This window comes from Ambystoma mexicanum, chromosome 5q, assembly GCF_040938575.1.
Source record: "Ambystoma mexicanum isolate Mex_15411 chromosome 5q, UKY_AmexF1_1, whole genome shotgun sequence".
Lineage (NCBI taxonomy): Eukaryota > Metazoa > Chordata > Amphibia > Caudata > Ambystomatidae > Ambystoma > Ambystoma mexicanum.
The window spans coordinates 395,047,825-395,067,818 of NC_090933.1; the positions used below are offsets into that span (position 1 = coordinate 395,047,825).

General features: G+C 49.6%; 1 protein-coding gene across 1 annotated transcript in view; it reads right to left on the minus strand.

Annotated features, from left to right (window-relative positions):
- The window catches only part of ROCK1 (Rho associated coiled-coil containing protein kinase 1), a 3,300,884-nt gene that overhangs the window by 3,033,094 nt on the left and 247,796 nt on the right, over nt 1–19,994 (minus strand). The window lies entirely within an intron of this gene.

The window sequence follows — 19,994 nt, forward strand, 5'->3', positions numbered from 1 at the left end:
TACCAATAAAGTCCACACAGAAGCACAACATAGCTCAGCCCATGCAGAATTAACAAAGAGCACCCAAGCTGTTGCAGGGTGTCGGAATGGGAGAGCGGCCCGCTTGTGGGAAATGCACATGAGGCAACGGAAGGTGCAACTTATAATTCCTGAAGAGGAAGCTGCTAACTATGGGTCCAGCGTTATAAATAGACCCTGCCTGGAGAGTAAACAGCGCCACACTCCCGACCTCAGGAGTCGGTCCAAAGATAACACCCTTGGCACCGAACGGTCCAAGCTGGAGAGTTGCAACACTGCAGGCAATAGAAGGACCGGCTGCACAAGGGGGTGGGGACAATAACAACATAATTAAGGAGGAGGCATCTGGCATCAGAAAGCTGCTCCACTCTGAGGAAGTGCCCAGAAGTGGACGGGACACCAACATAAGGCCCGAAGCACGAGTGCTGAAGAAGTGAGACGACAACAACAACAGCTAGCTGAGCACTGGACCCTAACCAAATGCAATATTGCAGACAGTCCCAGGCCAAGCACAATAAATAACGGCAGATACACCTGAAACACAGAGCGAAAGGCCCAGAAGCTGCTACGAAACCGACCCTGAAAAGCCAGTACTGCAGAACATAAGGACCCAGGCGCTCGGCATACACACCCCAGTGAACGCAGAGATGGCGTCAAAGGCCTCCAAGTCGAAAGGGAAACAGCCAACCACAGAAAAATACACCAGGACGCCACAACCAACAGAAGAACAAGTTACTTCTTACCTGGTAACGTTCTTTCAATGGGATGTTCCTCCGACGTATTCCTTATCTTAGATAATTCGTCTCCAGCTTGCTGGCCTCAGAAATGTTTTCTCTGTAGAGGGCGCTGCGCGTCGACGTCCACCGAGTTGGTGTCCCTCGACAGCCACCGTATCGGTGCCGACGTCACCATGCCCATAAATAGCCACGCGCGGCGTCCGTTGCTCACTTCCGTTTTGTAGCATAAGATAAGCCTTGCATGAATTGGCTACTGACCTTGAAGGAGCGTGAGCTGCAACCACAAGGGAAGTATTACTGCGGGGATTAATGGGAGGGGCGATAAGGAATACATCAGAGGAACATCCCATCGAAAGAACGTTACCAGGGAAGAAGTAACTTGTTCTTCGAAGGGATTGTGTCCTCCGACGTATTCCTTATCTTAGATAGACTCCCATAGCAGTGGTATGTAATTGGAGGTGGGAGTAAGAATATCATGTATCCCTTTTAGGAATGAACCAAATGTAATACGGCTTTGCCAAATCTGGTCTCTTGACTAGCGGAGGAATCCAGGTTGTAAAATCTTGTGAATGTATGTGCGGACGACCATGTGGCAGCCGCACATATGTCTCAGACCGGTACCCCTCTTTGGAGGGCCGAAGAGGCTGCGATACCCCTGGTTGAATGAGCCCTCAGATTTTGAGGGGGCTCTTTCCCTGCCAGTTTGTAACATTCCAGAATGGCCAAAATAATCCACCTGGAAATGGTCTGTTTTGTTATGGGTAGTCCCAAGTTGTGACCCGAGTAGCCTACAAACAGTTGGTCTGCTTGCCTAATCCTAGCAAGTCTACTGAGCCTATGTAGCCTTTCTCCCTCTTTCCCCGGATGGGAGGTGAGGGGGGAGAGGGGGAGCATAGAACAAAGGTAAGGGAATTTTCTGAGTGATGTGAAATTCAGAAACCACCTTTGGGAGGAAATTAGGCTTCACCTGGAGGGCAAATTTGTCCTTATGGAAAATTGTATGGGGGAGGTTTACAAGATAGAGCTTGAAATTCGCTCACCATCCTAGCAGATGTTAGTGCCACTAATAAGACAGTTTTAAGGGTGAGAAAGCTCAGCGAACAAGAGTGGAGTGGTTCGAAGGGAGTACCCATTAGGAAATTTAAGACTAAATTTAAGTCCCATAAGGGAATTTGGAATGGTCTTGGAGGATAGACATTAGTTAATCCCTTGAGAATTACCAGGTTACTCACCGTAGTGACCACCTTACTCCTAGTCCATAGTCCCCTTTCCTCCATACTTATGGGACATCTCTCCGTCCTGTGGGACGGGACCGGAGCACTTCTGTAAAAAGCATCCACATTTTTTCAAAAAGGTGTCCCTCCTCTTTCCTGTGCGGGGCCCGGCACGCGGCCATAACCCGCCCACCTTGGCTCCACCCCGCGCATCGCCCATCAGTCCTTTTCTATCGCAGGGTCCAAGACCCATTAGCAATAACAGAGGAACCTTATTAGAGGGGACGGCGGGCGGGCGTATGGAGGAAAGGGGACTATGGACTAGGATTAATGTGGTCACTACGGTGAGTAACCTGGCAATACTCCTACGTCCCGCCACCTTTCCTCCATACTTATAGGAGATTCCCAAGCACTCCTTACAGGAACTATGGGTGGATGGAAATACCCCTTACTGAAACAGGTTCTTCAGCACAGCCTGGCCGAACTGAGCGTCAGCCCTAGAGCTCATATTGAGGCAGTAATGCTTACAGAAAGCAGATGGGGAGGCCCAAGTAGCCGCTCTAGCGATGGCCTCCCAGGGAACATACTTCTGAAAAGCAACCGCAGCTGCCTTGCCTCGCACCCAATGTGCATGGATACCCTTAGGAGGTTTCAGCTTTTGGACGGTGAAAGATTCTGTGATACAGGCAGCAATCCATCACAAAATGGATGCCTTAGACGCTGGCCTGCCCTGGGGTTTACCGAAGGTCACAAACAGTTGGGAAGAGCTCCGAAGCTCGGCAGTCCTGTCCAGGTAGAACTTAAAAGCTCTTTGGACATCCAGGCAGTGTAGAACCCTTTCCGCCTCCGAGGCAGGGTTCGGAAAAAAGACCGGAAGGGAAATCGACTGATTCAGATGGGATTCGGTCACTACCTTTGGTAGGAAAGCTGGGTTCGTCCAAAGGACTACCTTGTCCTTGTAAAAGACCAAGAAAGGATGCTCCACCGACAATTCCTGGAGCTCACTCACTCTCCTCGCCGACGTAATGGCAACCAGAAAGGACACTTTCCAGGACACGTACTTGAGGTCAACCGAAGCCATTGGCTCAAAGGGTTTATGGCACAGCGCCGTCAGGACTACATTTAGGTCCCAAGGCGGGTGCGGACTACGAAACAGAGGGTAGAGGAGTGTCAAGCCTGCAAAATGCCTCTTAACCACTGGGTTACTCAGAGAATAAGAGCATTGGTCTATAGCAAGATAAGCGGAAACCGCTGAAAGGTAAGTTCTGCATGACAGAACGTAAACACCCGACTCTGCTAGGGAGGACACGAAGGACAGCACCTTGTCAATCGTAGCCACCCTTGGATCCAATTGCTTTTCCAAACACCAACGACAGAACCTGAGCCATTTACTCCTGTATTGGGATCTGGTCGAGGGTTCCCTGGCTGCCTGGATAATACGCATGTTATCCGTAGACAAGTTAAAAAGCTCTAAGACTTGAACTCAGGCACCATGCCGCCAAACTGAGCGATTGTGGGGAGGGGTGCCACATCTGCTGTTCCCCTTGATGAAGAAGATCTGGGGCTACTGGCAACCTGTTCAGCAGAAACACCGACAGGTGTTGAAGTTCTGAGAGCCAAAAACTGGCCGGCCACCACGGGGCTATGAGCAGAAGGGAACATTTCACAGTTCTTCAGCTTCCCAATTGCTCGAACTAGAGGCAGAGGCGGGAAGGCGTAAGCTCTCATGTTGTGCCATGGAATCTCGAGAGGATCCCCCAGAGAGGAGGCTCTCAGCCCCCCTCTGGAGGCATACCGAGAAAGCTTCTTGTTTACCACCGTAGCGAAGAGGTCCACCTCCGGTGTGCCCCAACGCAAGAAAATCCATGAGAGCATCTCCGCCTTCAACTCCCACTCGTAGCTGACCACTGTCCGCCGGCTGAGGGCATACGCTGTGACATTCAGCTGGCCCGGGATGTGCACCGCAAGCAGCCAGACGCCATGAAGCATGGCCCACTCCTATATCTGGATGGACAGATCAACCAAAGGTGCCCACCCCGCAGGCAACAAAAAATTGTGCGGAAGGGGTATCCAAGCATTCCGGTCAAACTGACCGATAAGGATGCGCACAAGGCCGAGAAACCAGCCCTACACCTGAGGCCAATAGCGCAGCTGTAGGGGTAGTACCTAAAATGGCCGCTGTGGTCGTGGCAGGAACGGGCGCCATTTTGTCCTCATCTGAGGGGAACTGCGGCACGTGAGGAAGTGAGGCAGGGGTCCCCGTCGATGGATCAGGGGTCTTAATTTTAGCCTTACCGTAAGGAACCTCGGCAGAGCCGGTTCTATGAGGCCTGGAATGTTTCTGCGACATACCAACCGCCAACTGAGCCTTTGAAGGAAGAGCCTCGGCACTGCCGGTAAAAGAAGAAACTTTCTTCTTTGCCCCCTCCACAGATCTGGGGTCACCACAAGAGCGAGAACGGTGCGCTGTCACCGACAGGGCCTTGCCCGGCCCCTCAGAACTGTTGGTAGCCTTAGCCTCTGTACGAGGGACCTCGGACCTAGGCCCGGTAGAAGCCTCATCGGCACAGGCCTCGAACATCCGTTCGGTAACCTCAAGCCCAGCCAAGACCTCGGGGCGTACCCGGTTTTGTTTTTTGAGGGAAGCCAAAAGAGCGGCCTCAGAGCAACCTCCGGTACCCCACGACTCAGAACTGGGTCTACACACAGCCCCCACAGGAGGGGCCTCGGAGTGTACTCCGGTGATCACAGGCCCCTTATGGAGACCCTCGGAGAAAACTCTGGTAGAATTATTAGGCCCGACAGGCACCTCAGGGCGAACCCCTTTAACAGAGCGATCAACGCCCCTCCCGGCTCGAGGTAGGAAGGTATCCCCCCGGCTGGGGTGCTCTGAAAATCAAAGAACTTACCGGGCGTTTTTTCTTCTCGTCGATGAACTCCTGAAAATGAGAAGGAGGAGTCTGTCCGAACACCACCTCCCACCGCTCCAACCGACGTTGAAGTGCCCGACCGAAAGGGAATCACAGTAAAAACAGGAGTCCCAACGGTGTTCCGGACCCAAACACTCTAAACAAAGAGGATGGGGATCCGCCCTCGCGAAGCGACGGTGACACGATGAACAGTCTGGAAAATCTAGTTTAAAAGACAGACTAGTAAACGAACGCTAGCGAGAGCCAGAGAGGGAAAAACGGGAAGAAAATCTTCCGAAGATGCAAGTGCGTCCGGCCCCGATCGTGCAGAGAAAAGGACTGATGGGCGATGCGCAGGGAGGAGCCAAGGTAAAAAAGATAAAAAGAGCAACTGCAACAGTAACAGCATACCCGGATTATACGCTCCAGGTACAAAGACGCTGACTAAACTTTCGAACAGTAAAGAGAAGACTACGAGAGGCTAACTATAAATACATGCTCATGTACCCAGTAAAGCTGAAAGTCTTTCACAAAAACAAGGCATTGTTCTTTGAAACCCCGGAAGAAGCAATGAACTGGCTGGACACACAGAATGGCCCACAAGAAACTGGAGGTAGCGGTGGAGACGGAAACGGAAGGTGAAGCGTTGGTCCCAGACTATGAGGTGCTGTATACAAAATGACATTGGGACTGGAATATAGAGTTGTAATGATGAGCGAATAGCAAGACAAATAAGAGGCGGGCGAATGACAAACTTGAGGCGGGAGTACACAGAGACCCCAACTCGCACCCTATTAGATAGTCAGGTTGCCAGTAGTGAGGCAACCACCTGCGGGGTTTGAGCGCCGAGTAAAATCGGGGCAGGACTAGATGCGGGAAGGCCTGAGATCCATGGATGGAGCTGGGCTACAGTTGGGGTTTAGGAGGGAGGAGGGACTGTTGGGGAGTTTGTAGTGTTAGTTATGGGGGAGCGAGCTACCTCTTGCAAAGGGTGGAGTGGGAAGCTAATAGATCATGGGAGACCTTAAAGTGATCACTTGGAATGTTAGAGGGCTCAATAGTTACCTGAAGAGGAACAAGGTTATGATGTATTTGCACAGACAGAAAATAGACATAGCCCTCATACAGGAGACTCATTTTACAAAAGAAAGATTGGAGGTGATCCGGAAGAAATGGGATGGTTGTTGGTGCAACATATTCAGCATATGCTAGAGGGGCGATTACCTGGATAGCGCCGCATGTCCCATTTCAGTTATTACAATCCACAGTGGAAACGGATGGGAGGATGGTGGAAAATAAGGAAATATGCATAATAAATACATATGCCCCGAACCAGGATACGGCGGCATAATTTAAGACCCTATAAAATAAAATGAGCGTGCACTGGGGGGGGGGGGTGATCTGGGGGAGGAGACTTTAACTGCACACTAAACCCGAAATTAGACGGATCAGATGATAAAATAGACAGACCCACCCCGGCCGCCAGGGCGTTGCAGTCACTGCTGACGGACTGTCAGTTCGAGGATGCATGGAGGGTTGGCCGCCCGCAGGACAGATAGTATTCACATTACTCGGCCCCACAGAATTTGCACACTAGACTAGATTATTTGTCACGTAAGAGCTTGTGACCAAAATAGTACAAACGGAGTACAAAGCGAGGGTCCTATCAGACCACTCGCCAATGGTCCTAAGTTGGCAATACCGACCCCCCCAGAGCGAGGATACCGACATGGCGCCTCAGAGCTGAGGCATTAAAAGATACAATGTTCAGGGGGATTTTAGAGAAGAAATAATAAGTTACTTTGAGACCAACACCGGTAGTGTGGAGTCAGCCGGATTGCTGTGGGAGGCCTTTAAAGTGGTAGTGAGGGGGATAGCCATATCCAAATCCAAGGGACTACAAGGAGGGATATTGACTGAACTACGAGAGGCAGAAAAAGAGCTAGAAACAGCGTTGAGCAGAGAAGGTAACACCAAGGAAGACACTGAGACCATACTCAGGCTGCAACAGAAATGTGCTGGACACTGGGAGAGACTGTGCAACCTGAATTATAAGTAGTATATAGCAAGACAGCATGCGGGGGGGGAGATAAACCAGGAAGGGTGCTGTCATGGTTATATAAGAGCGAGACCCCCAGACCTACAATCAGAGCACTAACGAAAGAGGATGGGGGCATAGTGGACACCCAAAAGGGAGTGAATCGAGAATTCTTAGCGTATTATGAACACCTATATGGGGATGAAGAAGAGAGCGATTGCAGTGAAATAAGGGAGACACTAGAAGATATAGGTCTGCCACGAATCAGTGCAGAGGAGCGAGAAGAGCTAGACGCCCCAATAACTCTGGAAGAACTAGAAGAGGTAGTAGTGCAGCTACCTACCAGCAAGACTCCGGGGACAGATGGACTCCCTAGCGAATTTTATAAAATGTATAGGAATGAGGTACTTCCCCCGCTTTTGGCAATGCTAAACGAGGCATATGAAGCAGGGAGGCTGCCAGAGTTCCTAAGGGAGGCAATTATCATACCGCTACCTAAACCCAATAAACCTGGTAAAGATTGTGGATCATTTAGACCGCTGTCAATGCTAAATCAGGATAGCAAAATGCTAACAGCTGCCCTTGCAAACAGAATGAGAAGGATCATTAATAAATTAATACACCCCGACCAGACATGTCCCAAATAGGAATATATCCAACAACCTCAGACGACTCCATCGAGTTATCGAACACACAGAAGGGGATGCGAGCGAAATGGCAATTGTATCGTTGGATGCAATAAAGGCCTTTGACTCAGTCAAATGGCCTAGGCTGATTGCGGCCCTGACCAGTTATGGGATAGGGCCTGGGTACCTCAAATGGGTTACATTACTGTATAGTGCACCGCTAGCCAGGGTTAAAACGGGGCAATATCATCGGAAAGATGGCAACTCAGTAGGGGTACTAGACAGGGATGCCCATGGTCCCCTATGTTGTATATCCTAGCCCTAGAGCCCCTGGCGATATACTTAAGGCAGCAGTATGACATAATAGGAATCACCATAAAAAGGGGAGCCACAATTAGTCTCCTTGTACGCCGACGATATGCTGTTGTATATACGCTACCCTGAAGAAAACCTCCAATATGTTCGGGATGTGATGGAGCGCTTTGCGTCACTGTTTGGCATAGCGGTGAACCCCCAAAAATCGTGTATATTCCTGTTGGGTAGATACAAAGGGATCCCGCTAGATCAATTACCTGGCTTACAAATCCCATGGGAGGTCAACACATTTAGATATCTTGGGATAGACATTCACCATACAGTGGAAGCAGAGCACCAACATAATACTGAGAAAGCTGTCAAGAGCATCGAAAATAGCATGAAGTTCTGGGTAAAGCTTCCCTTAGCGATGATGGGAAGAGGGGCAATGTTGAAAATGGTAGTTCTGCCAAGACTACTACATTACTTTGGAAACATACCATATCTGATACCAAGGCGATTCTTTGCTAGGCTACACAGCATACGTAGGGGATTCCTTTGGCATGGGACGAGGAACAGAATTGCCCTCTGGGAGTTACAAAACTCGCATGAAAGGGGAGGTATAAAACTGAAAAAATTACGAAATGTACTACCTAGCAAGCCAATTACAATGTGTGGCAAAATGGTAATCAGAGGAACCAACTTCAGAATCTAGGCTGTTTAGACTAGAATGTTCCCCATTCTTCCTGAAAGAAATGATATGGCTGTCCAAATCAGACATGATCGAGTGCCCAAAGATGATGATATTGGGATGGGAAATACGGCATAGGGCTTGTCAGATAATGGCAAACCCATCCCTGTGTTCCCCGCAAGTGCCACTAGTCGTACTGACGGGAAAAGGAAGCCAACTAATGATGATGATTAGGAGGCACTGGGAACCAGTAGGGATAGCAACAATGGGAGACATATGGCAAGAAGGGAGGATAAAAGAATTTGGGACATTGGTGGAGGAAACCGGGTTACATACAGGACAATATATTACATACCACAGGATGGTGCGTCGAATAAAAGACATGGTCCGAAATAATATTAGAGGACCAACCGGACGCCACCATAGACACAATGTATGACATAGCAGAAGGAGGGCAGGGGATATCCAGGATATACGAGCTGGTGATGTCCAGGGTGGGAAAGGAAGTGGTAAAATTGAGACGGGACTGGGAGGAGGAAGTGGGTGCCCCAATGAGTGATGGGATGTGGGAGCGAACCCAAGGGTACCATAAGGAAGTGTCAAGAAATGTGAGGCTACAGCAAATACAACTGTACATAACCCACAGAGCTTATATGACAGAGGATAGCTTAATTTAAGGACGCAGAGCGACAAACATGCCCTAAATGCAGGGTAGAAAATGCTGGGATGACGTGACGCACATGTTCTGGGCATGCCCAGAAGTTGAGAAATTTTGGGCCGAAGTGTCCCATAGACTAGAAGAAAAAGGGATTAAGATAATAGACACAGCATGGGCGTGCCTGATAGGAGGGTTTCCCAGACCATGCAAATCTAAACATGTAAGTAAATTAAAGGATTTGGCATATATACTTGCGAAGCGCAGTCTCGCCATGGGATGGAAAGTATGCTACAGACCGAAGATAGAAATATGGTGGAAAGACCTTCAGAAGTCAGCAGAAGCTGAAACTGCAGTATGGCAGGAAGCTAGTAATACTGGAGGGGAGGAAGAAGCTGAAACCTTGAAGCAGTGCTCACTCAGGGTCACTTTAACGCAAAAAAGAGGTTTGGCCGATTGCAGCTCCTAAAGATTTTGCTGCTGCTTTAGATGTTTGCAACCTTTCCAGACTGTCATCAGCCTTTTTAACGAATAAAGAAGAGCCGTCAAAGGGCATATTCAAAAGTCTAGCCTGTACATCTGGAGCAAAGCCAGACTTTCGTAACCACGCATGCCTGCGGATTGTAGTACTTGCTGCCATGACCCTGCTGATACTGTCAGCGGAATCAATGCCAGTTTGAAGAGATTCGCACATGGCATCTTTGCCATCTTTAATGATGTTAAGGAAGGCTTCCCTTTCTTCTCCTTCTGTGTGTTGGGCACCCATTTGCATCAGGCTTTACCTTTGACCCTTTACCTCTAAATGGGCAGTCCATAGAGAGACATTTTTGAGTGTAAATAACAGGCTTTAATCACCCACTAGGGCAACTTCCTATAATAATGGCTGGTTGCTCATTGTCATGAAAAGGCATCGGATTATACATATCTCAGGGCGGAGAGCCCCTCGAAATGCTTGAAGATTTGTATCCGCGCATTGTCAAGGCCACACAGATGAACAAGTTACTTCTTACCTTGTAACGTTCTTTCGACTGGATGTTCCTCCGACGTATTCCTCATCTTAGATATATCCTTCCAGCTCTGCTGGCCTCGGAAAATTTTTTCTCCAGAGGGCGCTGCGCGTCGACGTCCCTCGAGTCGATGACCCTCGACAGCCGCCGTATCGACGCTCGACGTCATCTTGCCTATAAAGGCCGCGCGCAGCGTCCGTTGCTCAGTTCCGTTTTGTAGCCCACAGTATTACTGTCTGGACTAGACTAATCACCCTGAAGGAGCGTAAGCTGCAACAACAAGGGAAGTAGAACTGCGGGGATGGATGGGAGGGTCGATGAGGAATACGTCGGAGGAACATCCCGTCGAAAGAACGTTACAAGGTAAGAAGTAACTTGTTCTTCGAAGGGATTGTGTCCTCCGACGTATTCCTCATCTTAGATAGGCTCCCATAGCAGTATTCTATATTTGGAGGAGGGAGTACTGACTTCACGCTGTCTTCTATTGATGAATAGAATGTAGTACAGCCCTTCCAAACCTAGTCTCTTGACTAGAGGAGGAATCCAGATTGTAAAAACGTGTAAAGGTATGGACAGACGACCATGTAGCGGCCGCACATATGTCTTTAATCGGCACGCCTCTTTTGAGGGCCGATGAAGCTGCAATACCTCTGGTCGAATGAGCCCTAAGGTTTTGTGGGGGCTCTTTCCCTGCCAGTTTATAACATTCCAGAATGGCTAGAATGATCCATCTGGAAATGGTCTGCTTAGTTATTGGTAACCCCAGCTTGTGACCTGTGTAGCCTACAAATAACTGGTCTGCCTGTCTTATCCTGGCTAGTGTACTAATATAAAAACTTAAAACCCTCCTAGGGTCTAGTCTGTGTAACCTCTCTTCCTCTTTCCCCGGGTGAGGAGGAGGATAGAAAGATGGTAGGGTAATCTTCTGAGAGATATGGAATTCGGAGACTACCTTTGGGAGGAAATTAGGCTTCACTTGCAGGACAACTTTGTCTTTGTGAAAGATTGTATGAGGGGGTTTACAAGAAAGAGCTTGTAATTCGCTCACCCTTCTAGCAGATGTAAGTGCTATTAATAAAACAGTCTTAAGGGTAAGGAATCTTAACGAACAAGAATGGAGAGGTTCGAAAGGTGTACCCATCAGGAAAGTTAATACCAAGTTTAAATCCCATAGGGGAACTTGGAATGGTCTTGGGGGATAAACATTGGTTAACCCCTTTAGAAACTGTATTACCAAGGGTAATTTGAAATAGGATGGTTCCTCCGCAGTACGCTTAAAGATAGATAGCGCTGCGAGATAGCCCTTAATGGTGCCAACTTGAAGGCCTGAATTTGCTAAATATAGTAGGAAGGACAAAACCATTGGTGTACCACATGAAAATGGGTCGATATTCGGTTCTCTACACCAGCTGCAAAATCTGTTCCAACGGCAGCGGTATAAAGACTTTGTTGCTGGCCTCCTTGCCAAAAGCAACACCTCCATAACATCATCAGGGAGGTCCCAATCCTTGTACTCATCCGTTCAGAAGCCAAGCGTGAAGGTTGAGGGTTTTGATGTCTGGATGGAGAACCTGACCTCCCTTCTGTGAGAGTAGGTTCTCTCTGAGAGGAAGTCGAATTGGAGGGCAGATGGACAAGTCTAGAAGGTCCGGGTACCACGTTCTCCTGGCCCAATCCGGGGCAATTAGGATCATGGTTCGCCGGAATCTTCTCAACCTCCTGATCATTTGAGGAATGACAGGGACCGGTGGGAACGCGTACAGAAGCGGAAACTCCCAGTCCACTATGAACGCGTCTCCCAGAGCTCCTCTCGGAGGAAATTCCCTTGAGCAGAACAGGTCGCATTTCCTGTTTAGGCTGGTGGCGAACAGATCTACCTGAGGGGTTCCCCAAAGGGTGAAGATCTCTTGAAGGACTTCCTGAGCTAGCTCCCACTCGTGGGAGACTGTTCTGCCTGCTCAGAGCGTCCGCTGTCAAGTTCTTCTCTCCGGCTAGGTGAACTGCCGATAGAGAGATTCCTTCTTGGATTGCCCAAAACCAGAGCTGCATCACCTCTCTGCACAGGGGTAGTGATCCTACGCCTCCTCTTTTGTTGAGGTAATGCATGGCCACCGTGTTGTCTGTCATTATCAGGACGTTCTTCCCTTGTACAACTGGCAGGAAAGCCTTCAACGCAAGTTTGATGGCTCTCAGCTCTAACAGGTTGATGTGTAGTCTGGACTCCGATGGAGACCAACGACCGCTGATGGTCAAGTCGTTGGCGTGGGCTCCCCACCCCGTGAGTGAGGCATCCGTGACTACTGTTATCTCCGGCCAGGGTTGCCAAAACTGTTCTCCTTTCAGAATGTTCTCCTGACAGGCCCACCACTGAAGGTCTCGAGCCACCCTGCCGGGAACCTGAATAAGAATTGTCATTCTCCCTGAGAATTGTGACCACTGAGTCCTCAGTGCCCACTGGAGGGATCTCATTCTCAGGCGAGCCTCTGGCACAAGGAAAATGCAGGATGCCATGAGGCCTAGCAACCTCAAAAAGTCGAAAGCTGGGAGACGTTGGGCATGTTGGAACTTGGTAACCATCTGTAGAATATCTTGAGCCCTCACCTCTGGTGGCGAGGCTTTTCCCAGGCAAGTATCCAGGATCGCTCCTATGAACTGGAGTCTCTGCGATGGTATCATTTGAGACTTCTTTAAATTGAGGGAGAAGCCCAGCTTGTGAAGGGAGTAGCACACGTGATTTAGCTGGATCTGAGCTTGCTCCGGAGAAACAGCTCTGATCAGCCAATCGTCCAGGTAGGGGTAGACGTGAATCCCTTCCCTCAGACTTGCAGCCACTACCGACATTAACTTGGTGAAGACCCTCGGGCGGAGGTCAGCCCAAAAGGCAGTACTCGAAATTGATAGTGAGAGTTGCCAATTGCGAACCTCAGGTATTTCCTGTGTTTGAGATGGATAGGCACATGGAAATAAGCGTCCTTTAGGTCCAGAGATACCAACCAATCCTGAAACTGAAGGGCCTGGAGGATCTGAGAAAGAGTGACCATCTTGAATTTGTCTTTCCTGAGGAATTTGTTCAATTCTCGCAAGTCCAAGATGGGTCTCAGTCCTCCGTCTTTCTTTGGAATGAGAAAGTAAGGGGAGTACCAGCCCTTGTTCCTCTCCGCTACAGGTACCGGTTCTATGGCACCTTTCTCTAGCAGGTCTATAATTTCCTGCAAGAGGAGCGGATCTGGAGCTTTCTGAGAGCTGATCCCCGGTGGATGACTCTGAGGAATACGTAGGAAAGGTAGGCAGTAACCTTGGGCAACTGTTTCCAATGCCCAAGCATCTGACGTGATAGCCTGCCATTCCGCCAGATGTTGAGTCAACCTGCCTCCTACAGGTGTCCTGTGAGGGAAGTCCTCAGAGTGGTTTTGGGGCGGCTGATGCAGATGCCGAAGGTAAAGAGGCACCTGCTGTTGCTGCGGCTTTAGAATATCTACCCCGTCCACCTCGGGTAGTCCTTCTTTGACCCCTTTGAGCCGGTCGTCCTCTACCTCTTCCGAATGAGGAGTAGAAGCGAAAGGACTGGCCCCTCGCAGAGGTTCCTGTGGGACGAAAAGGAGTCTGACGGATTGCAGCTCCTAGGGATTTTGCTGCTGCTTTTGAAGTTTGCAGTTTCTCTAAACTGTCATCCGCCTTTTTCCCGAACAAAGAAGAGCCATCAAATGGCATGTTCAAGAGCCTGGCTTGCACATCTGGGGCAAAACCCGACTTTCTCAACCAAGCGAACCGCCTGGTTGATGTACTTGCCGCCATTGCTCTGCTGATACTGTCAGCCGAATCAATGCCCGTCTGGAGGGATTCGCACATAGCGTCTTTACCGTCCTGTATAATATTCAGGAACGCATCCCTTTCTTCTCCCTCCAGGATGCAGTCAGCCGCTGTAGAAGCACACTCCCAAAGTGTATGGCTGAACCTAGCAAGGGTGCAAGTAGCATTAACAGACTTTAACGCCATGCTACATGCTGAAAAGACTTTCTTAGCCATAGCATCATATTTTTTATCGTCCCTGTCCTGTGGGACAGTAGGATAAGCCGTCTTGACGTCGGTAGAGGATGCTGCTTGTACCACCAGACTTTCTGGGGATGGATGTTTAGACAAGAACTCTGGGTCAGTGGAAGATACCCTGTACTTTGTAGACAGTTTCTTATTTACTGCTGGTATTACATCTGGGGTTTCCCAGTTTGTCATGATCTTTCTCTGAAGAGCTTTATGAAAGGGCACCACTGGATCCTCTTGTGGGCCTTTGTCAAGAATATCCGTGAGGTCATCTTGCTGGAAAGATTGTGAAGGTGTAGACCACCCCATGAACTCTGTAATCCTGGCCATTAAGGCTCTGTAGGGGGTTTCAGCATGCTCCCCCGGGTCTGGCTTAGCAAAATCCACCTCAGGGGAAGTGTCTAACCCACTTGCCTCATGTAAAGAATCATGAAGATCCTTTAATCTGCGCTCTTCAGAGGAAAATTCCTCTCTAACTGGGGTTACAGGTCCCTGTAACTCAAATGTGTCTTGTTCGGACAAATCACCCTCTTCTAAAATTGAGGATATAGTTCTCAATTGTTCTGAACTAATAAAGGGAGTAAATCCCATTTCCAAGGCAGAGGGTGCTGAACTTGTCATTATTGGCCTCGAAAACGTCGATGTCGTAGACGCCGACGTCGAAGGCTTCGAGCGTGGCGTCGAAAACAGAGGTGGAGGCCTCGAGGACCTCGACAGAATTGGAATTTTACTCGACAATATCGACGCCATCGACGTCGAGGGCCTGGGGATCGTCACTGGATGTGTGGTCACCGTGACTTTTCTCGGCGTCGACGCCGGTGTCGAGGCCGGCGTCGAGTCGACAGACCTGTGTGTCGAAGGTCCCCTCGACAACGGCGTCGAAGACCTCGACGTCAACGGACCCTTCGTCGACGGCGTCGACGGAACCTTCGAGGAAGGTTTGGAGGTCATGGTCCTACTCGAGGGTTCGAGACGCGCTCGAGAGGTTTCTTTCGCCGGGTACTGCGACTCGCGGCGTTTTTGACCTTCGGGTCTTTCGACCAGAGCATCGCTCTCGGCAGTCTTCGAGGGGGTCGAGGCCGCTTTCTCGAAGACGCTCATCATATTTTTTCTGAATTCCTCCCATTCAGCCCGGGAACTATGTTTCGTGGGGCAAGGGATTCTTTTTGGCGAAACAGAGGAAGAGGAAGACGGAGAAGGGGATCTTCGACGTCTCCTCTTCGAGTGTTTCGATCTCGAGGAGTGAGGAGACCCACTCCGAGACCTGGAGCGTGAATGGTGACGAGGAGACGAATGTCTCGACTTCGTCGAAGAAGAAGAAGCTTTAAAAGTCTTACCTTTCTCCAGCTTCCCCCTACGCTCCTTCAGGGCCTTAGCTGTCATGGACATACAGTCCTCGCACTCCGAACAATGGTGTTCGGCTCCCAAGCACCACAGACAATTTCTGTGAGGATCGGTTAACAACATCTTTTTCCCACAATCTCGACATTTTTTGAAGCCGGATCGAGGAGTTGTCGGTTCCGACGAGGAAGCCATCGAGTACGGTATCGAATAACTCGAGGTAAATAGTACTAAGAACTGAGCAACGGTATTCCGAGGCACTGAGTAGCGCGGAAAAACGGAACTGAGCAACGGACGCTGCGCGGCCTTTATAGGCAAGATGACGTCGAGCGTCGATACGGCGGCTGTCGAGGGTCATCGACTCGAGGGACGTCGACGCGCAGCGCCCTCTGGAGAAAAAATTTTCCGAGGCCAGCAGAGCTGGAAGGATATATCTAAGATGAGGAATACGTCGGAGGACACAATCCCTTCGAAATTTCATTACAGAAGCCCGAACCCTCCTCAGAGAACTAGACCTTAGTTAACTCCTAGTCTAAAGGCGCACGGTCACCACTGAGTCTGCAGGCAATAGTCATCTGTGTGATTCCCCTTTGGACTATCATACGTAGACCGGTTCCAAAATCATGAGGAGTCCACACTCATGTTCTCTTTTATTCTGTCTGAAGCCCCCGCTCACAACGCCCCATCCCGTGGGTTTCCTATTCATATCCTTCGGTGTAGGGCTCTGGGACCTATCCCCAAAAGTCTTGGCACCTGTGTCAGAACCTCCACCATCAGGCCCTAGCATCAGCTTCTTTGCCTCTTCAACAGAGCCAATTGCATAGGATCGATTGGGATATTCAAATAACAACTTGCATGGGAATCCCCACCGATATCGGACCTTTTCTTACCAAAGCCAGGCGGTTACTTTCTGGAGACTTTTACGACTTGCCTGGGTGGAGAGAGAGAGAGATCCTGAAACAAACTCAGCATGGAGCCAGAGAACTTCACCGGCTCAGCTTTTCTGGCTGCAGCCATAATGTCTTCTTTTTGGCGGAAAAAATGGACCCTGGAAAGGACGTCAGGTAGAAGATTTTTCCTCTGCTGAAATGAGGAATAGACAGAGTCCTGTCCAAGAGTAGTTCATCGGATTCCCCGAGACCTAACAGGGATTTAAAAAGAGCTCCGACGTATTTTTGGAAGATCTTGGTCTAGTATTTGTCTCGGAACAGCACACAGACGGATATTATTTCTTCAGGATCGGTTGTCTAAATACGCCTGTTTCACTCCTAGTACCTCCTGCCACTCCTCTATGCTCGGAGTTCTCCTAGCAAGTTCCTTGTAGTCATGACCATGCTCATAAAACATCTTCTCTAGGTCATTAACGCTTTCCTCTACACCGCTTAGATGAGTGGTTAAATCAGCATTGGAGCGAGCAAGGGCATCTTTAGAGGATTTTATTTCTTGTGTTATGTCGGGTTTAAGGGTTTATCATTTCCTCAAAGTACTGCCTTGAGAAGACTGGCTCCGCCAGGAGTTCAAGCTTCTTGCTGGAGGGGGACGTCTGCCTTTGTAGATTGCATTTTCGGATTGCCCAGATTTCCGGCTGCCAGGTATGTTATGTCGCTTCCTTTCTGCTTTTGGCCAGATCTCGGCATTGCCAAGGTAAATGGTTATGCCTGGTCGTCAGTAGCTTTATTTTACTCGGTCAGGCCACGTTATGAAACAGCTAAGACACACTTGAATGCGAGTATGGGGATTACTTCTAATGTATCCAGGACTCCCAAGGAAATGGTTCCACCACCTCAGCTGGGTGCCTCGTTTGTCTCACTCCCCCAAGAAAAGCACCAGAGGGGGCAAGACGAACCTGCCAGAAGCAACAATCTAGTTATGCCCCAGCAGGTGCCGTCCCGTTTCACGCTCTGTGGCCCTCAGGTTGGGTACCGGTGGGGCCACTGAGCCGCGGGCGTCTCCGTCAGGTGCTCACCAGCCGCCTCGATCCTGTGCAGCAGCCAGCATCCCACACCCAGCTCCACATGGCGGTGCAAGCCACTAAGTCCTCAACGACTGACCTCGGGATTCGGAGGCAGGCGCTGCTGTCGAACACAACCTTTCAGGCGCTGAAATCATCCAACTCCGGTCCTACACATCCATGCACCTTCTCCTTGCGGGCTCCAGCCACCGCCACTCCCTCCAAGCATCTCACTGCCTCTTGCTCGTTTAACAAGGCAGGTGACCGCTTCAGTGGCTCTGTCACCATCACAACAGCCCCGGGCCCATCCTCGAGCCTCCTTTTCACGCTTTATAGTGCGATCCACGAACGTTAGCACCTACTCTGTGCCATTTCGCGGCTTTCGTCTCTTCATTTAAGCAGCATCGGGAGTCTGCCCGCCATTTTACTTTCTGGCGGTCCAGGAGAAACACTCTCGAAAATCCGCTTTCCCTTATTGAATGTGTTCTTCGGTGAGCTCTGTAGGCTCAGGACACCATCCGATCATCTTTTGGAGCCAATTCCTGCAATTCAGGACGCCGCAAATAGCCCATCTTCACAGGGAGCTTACAGCAGTCACTGCCGCATGGCACGCTGCCTAGCCATGCCCCCCCAAAACACCACTCTTCAAGAGGTATTGGACGTTGCAGCTCCAGTGGAAAAGGAAAAAGCCAAGCTTATAATCATGCAAACTCTTGGTTCACACAAGAACTCCTGGATGCCCGAACCGCAAAACGAGCAGCATTAACCTCTTAGCAAACAAACCCCTCCACTACCACAAGAGACACTTCCCTTACAATTGCTAAACAATATAAAAAGGCCATCTCAAAAGTCAAAGCTGCCACCTATAACTCCAGAATTGAGAGCCAACTCCAAATCTAAAGAGCTATTCGCCATCTACAATGAGCTGACTATCCGGCCCCACCTCCACACAACCCACCGAGAAAAATGAAACATGGTGTAACATCCAACACGCCATGTTAGACAAAATCAAAACACTCCAGAACAAAATTAAGACTCAGTTTGACAAACTGCCTAAAGTCACCTCACCATCATCTAAGCCCACTGCCAACCCTCTAGCCAGAAGCACTCTACACAGCAAAAACAAACCTAAACCCTTTGCATTTAGGGAAGTAACTATCCCTGAAGTTTTATGGATTATGAAGCGTACCAAACCATAACTATGTAAGGGAGACATGCCCAGCCAACCTAGTGAAAGACTGTGCAACAGCCCTGGCCCGATTTGTCACCACCTTCATCAATGCCTCCTTCGCTACCAGCACCGTCTGGCTCACCCTTAAGGAAGCTTGGGTCTGGCCTCTTTTAAAGAAATCCACCCTGGCCCTGACTCCCCAAACAACTACCGTCCAATCGCCACTGTGCCATTCCTGTTGAAAATTCTGGACAAGGCTGCTTATCTACAGATTCAGTCTTACCTAGAAGCTCACAACATCCTCGGAAAAAGGCAATCTGGCTTCCGCCCTCGTCACGGCACAGAGTCCGCATTACTTGATCTTAAGAACCAACTACTCAGAGCCATGGACAAAGGCAAGTCCTCACTCCTCCTACTCTTGGTTCTCTCGGCGGCCTTTGACTTAGTTGACCACAAAATCCTGTGTGAACATCTCACTGGCACTGCCCACTTCTCCCAAGAAGCCACCGCCTGGATCACCTTTTTCTTGGATGGTCGAGCTATGAGAGTCTTTTCGGACCAGGCATTGGATGTGGGGTCCCACAAGGCTCCTGTACCTCCCCCACTCTCTAATCTATTCGCTCTCCCCCTATTCAGCGACCTAGAAGAGTTCGGCATAGCCTTTACTAACTATGGCAGCGACACACAAATTCTCCTTCCCCTAACAAGTAACTATGAGCAAGACCCCAACACCCTCCTAGAAACATATGCGCGCATCCAGGCTTGAATGGTTACCAATAGTGTATGTCTAAACGGGGGAAAAAACAAAATCCTACTAGTAGGCCCCAAAGAATCCCTAAAAAAATAAACTAGACGACAAATACAGCTCCTTTAGTATTGAAAACACGGTTATAACAACATCCACTGTAGTGCAAACCCTTGGTCTCTGCTTAGACTCCACCTTATCAATGGATAGGCAAGTCAGCACATATCATCACCAGCAGCACTCACCTCAAAAATTAATGCTGTGAAACCCTACCCATCACCAAAGAACTGCTTCAGCATTGCTAGAGCCACAATTGGCGCAAAGCTAGATTACTGCAACATCCTACTCCTAGGCACGTCAGCAAACAACATCAATAGACTGCAAATTGCACAAAACAGCTCCCTCAGAGCTGCACTCAGTATCCCAAGGAGAGAGCACATCTCCCCGGCAAGAAAAGAGGCCCACTGTCTCCCGATCAAAGAACGCATAACATTCCAGGCCCTCACAATCACACACAGGCGCATTGCCCAGACCGCCCCAGCCTACCCAGCGGAAAGAA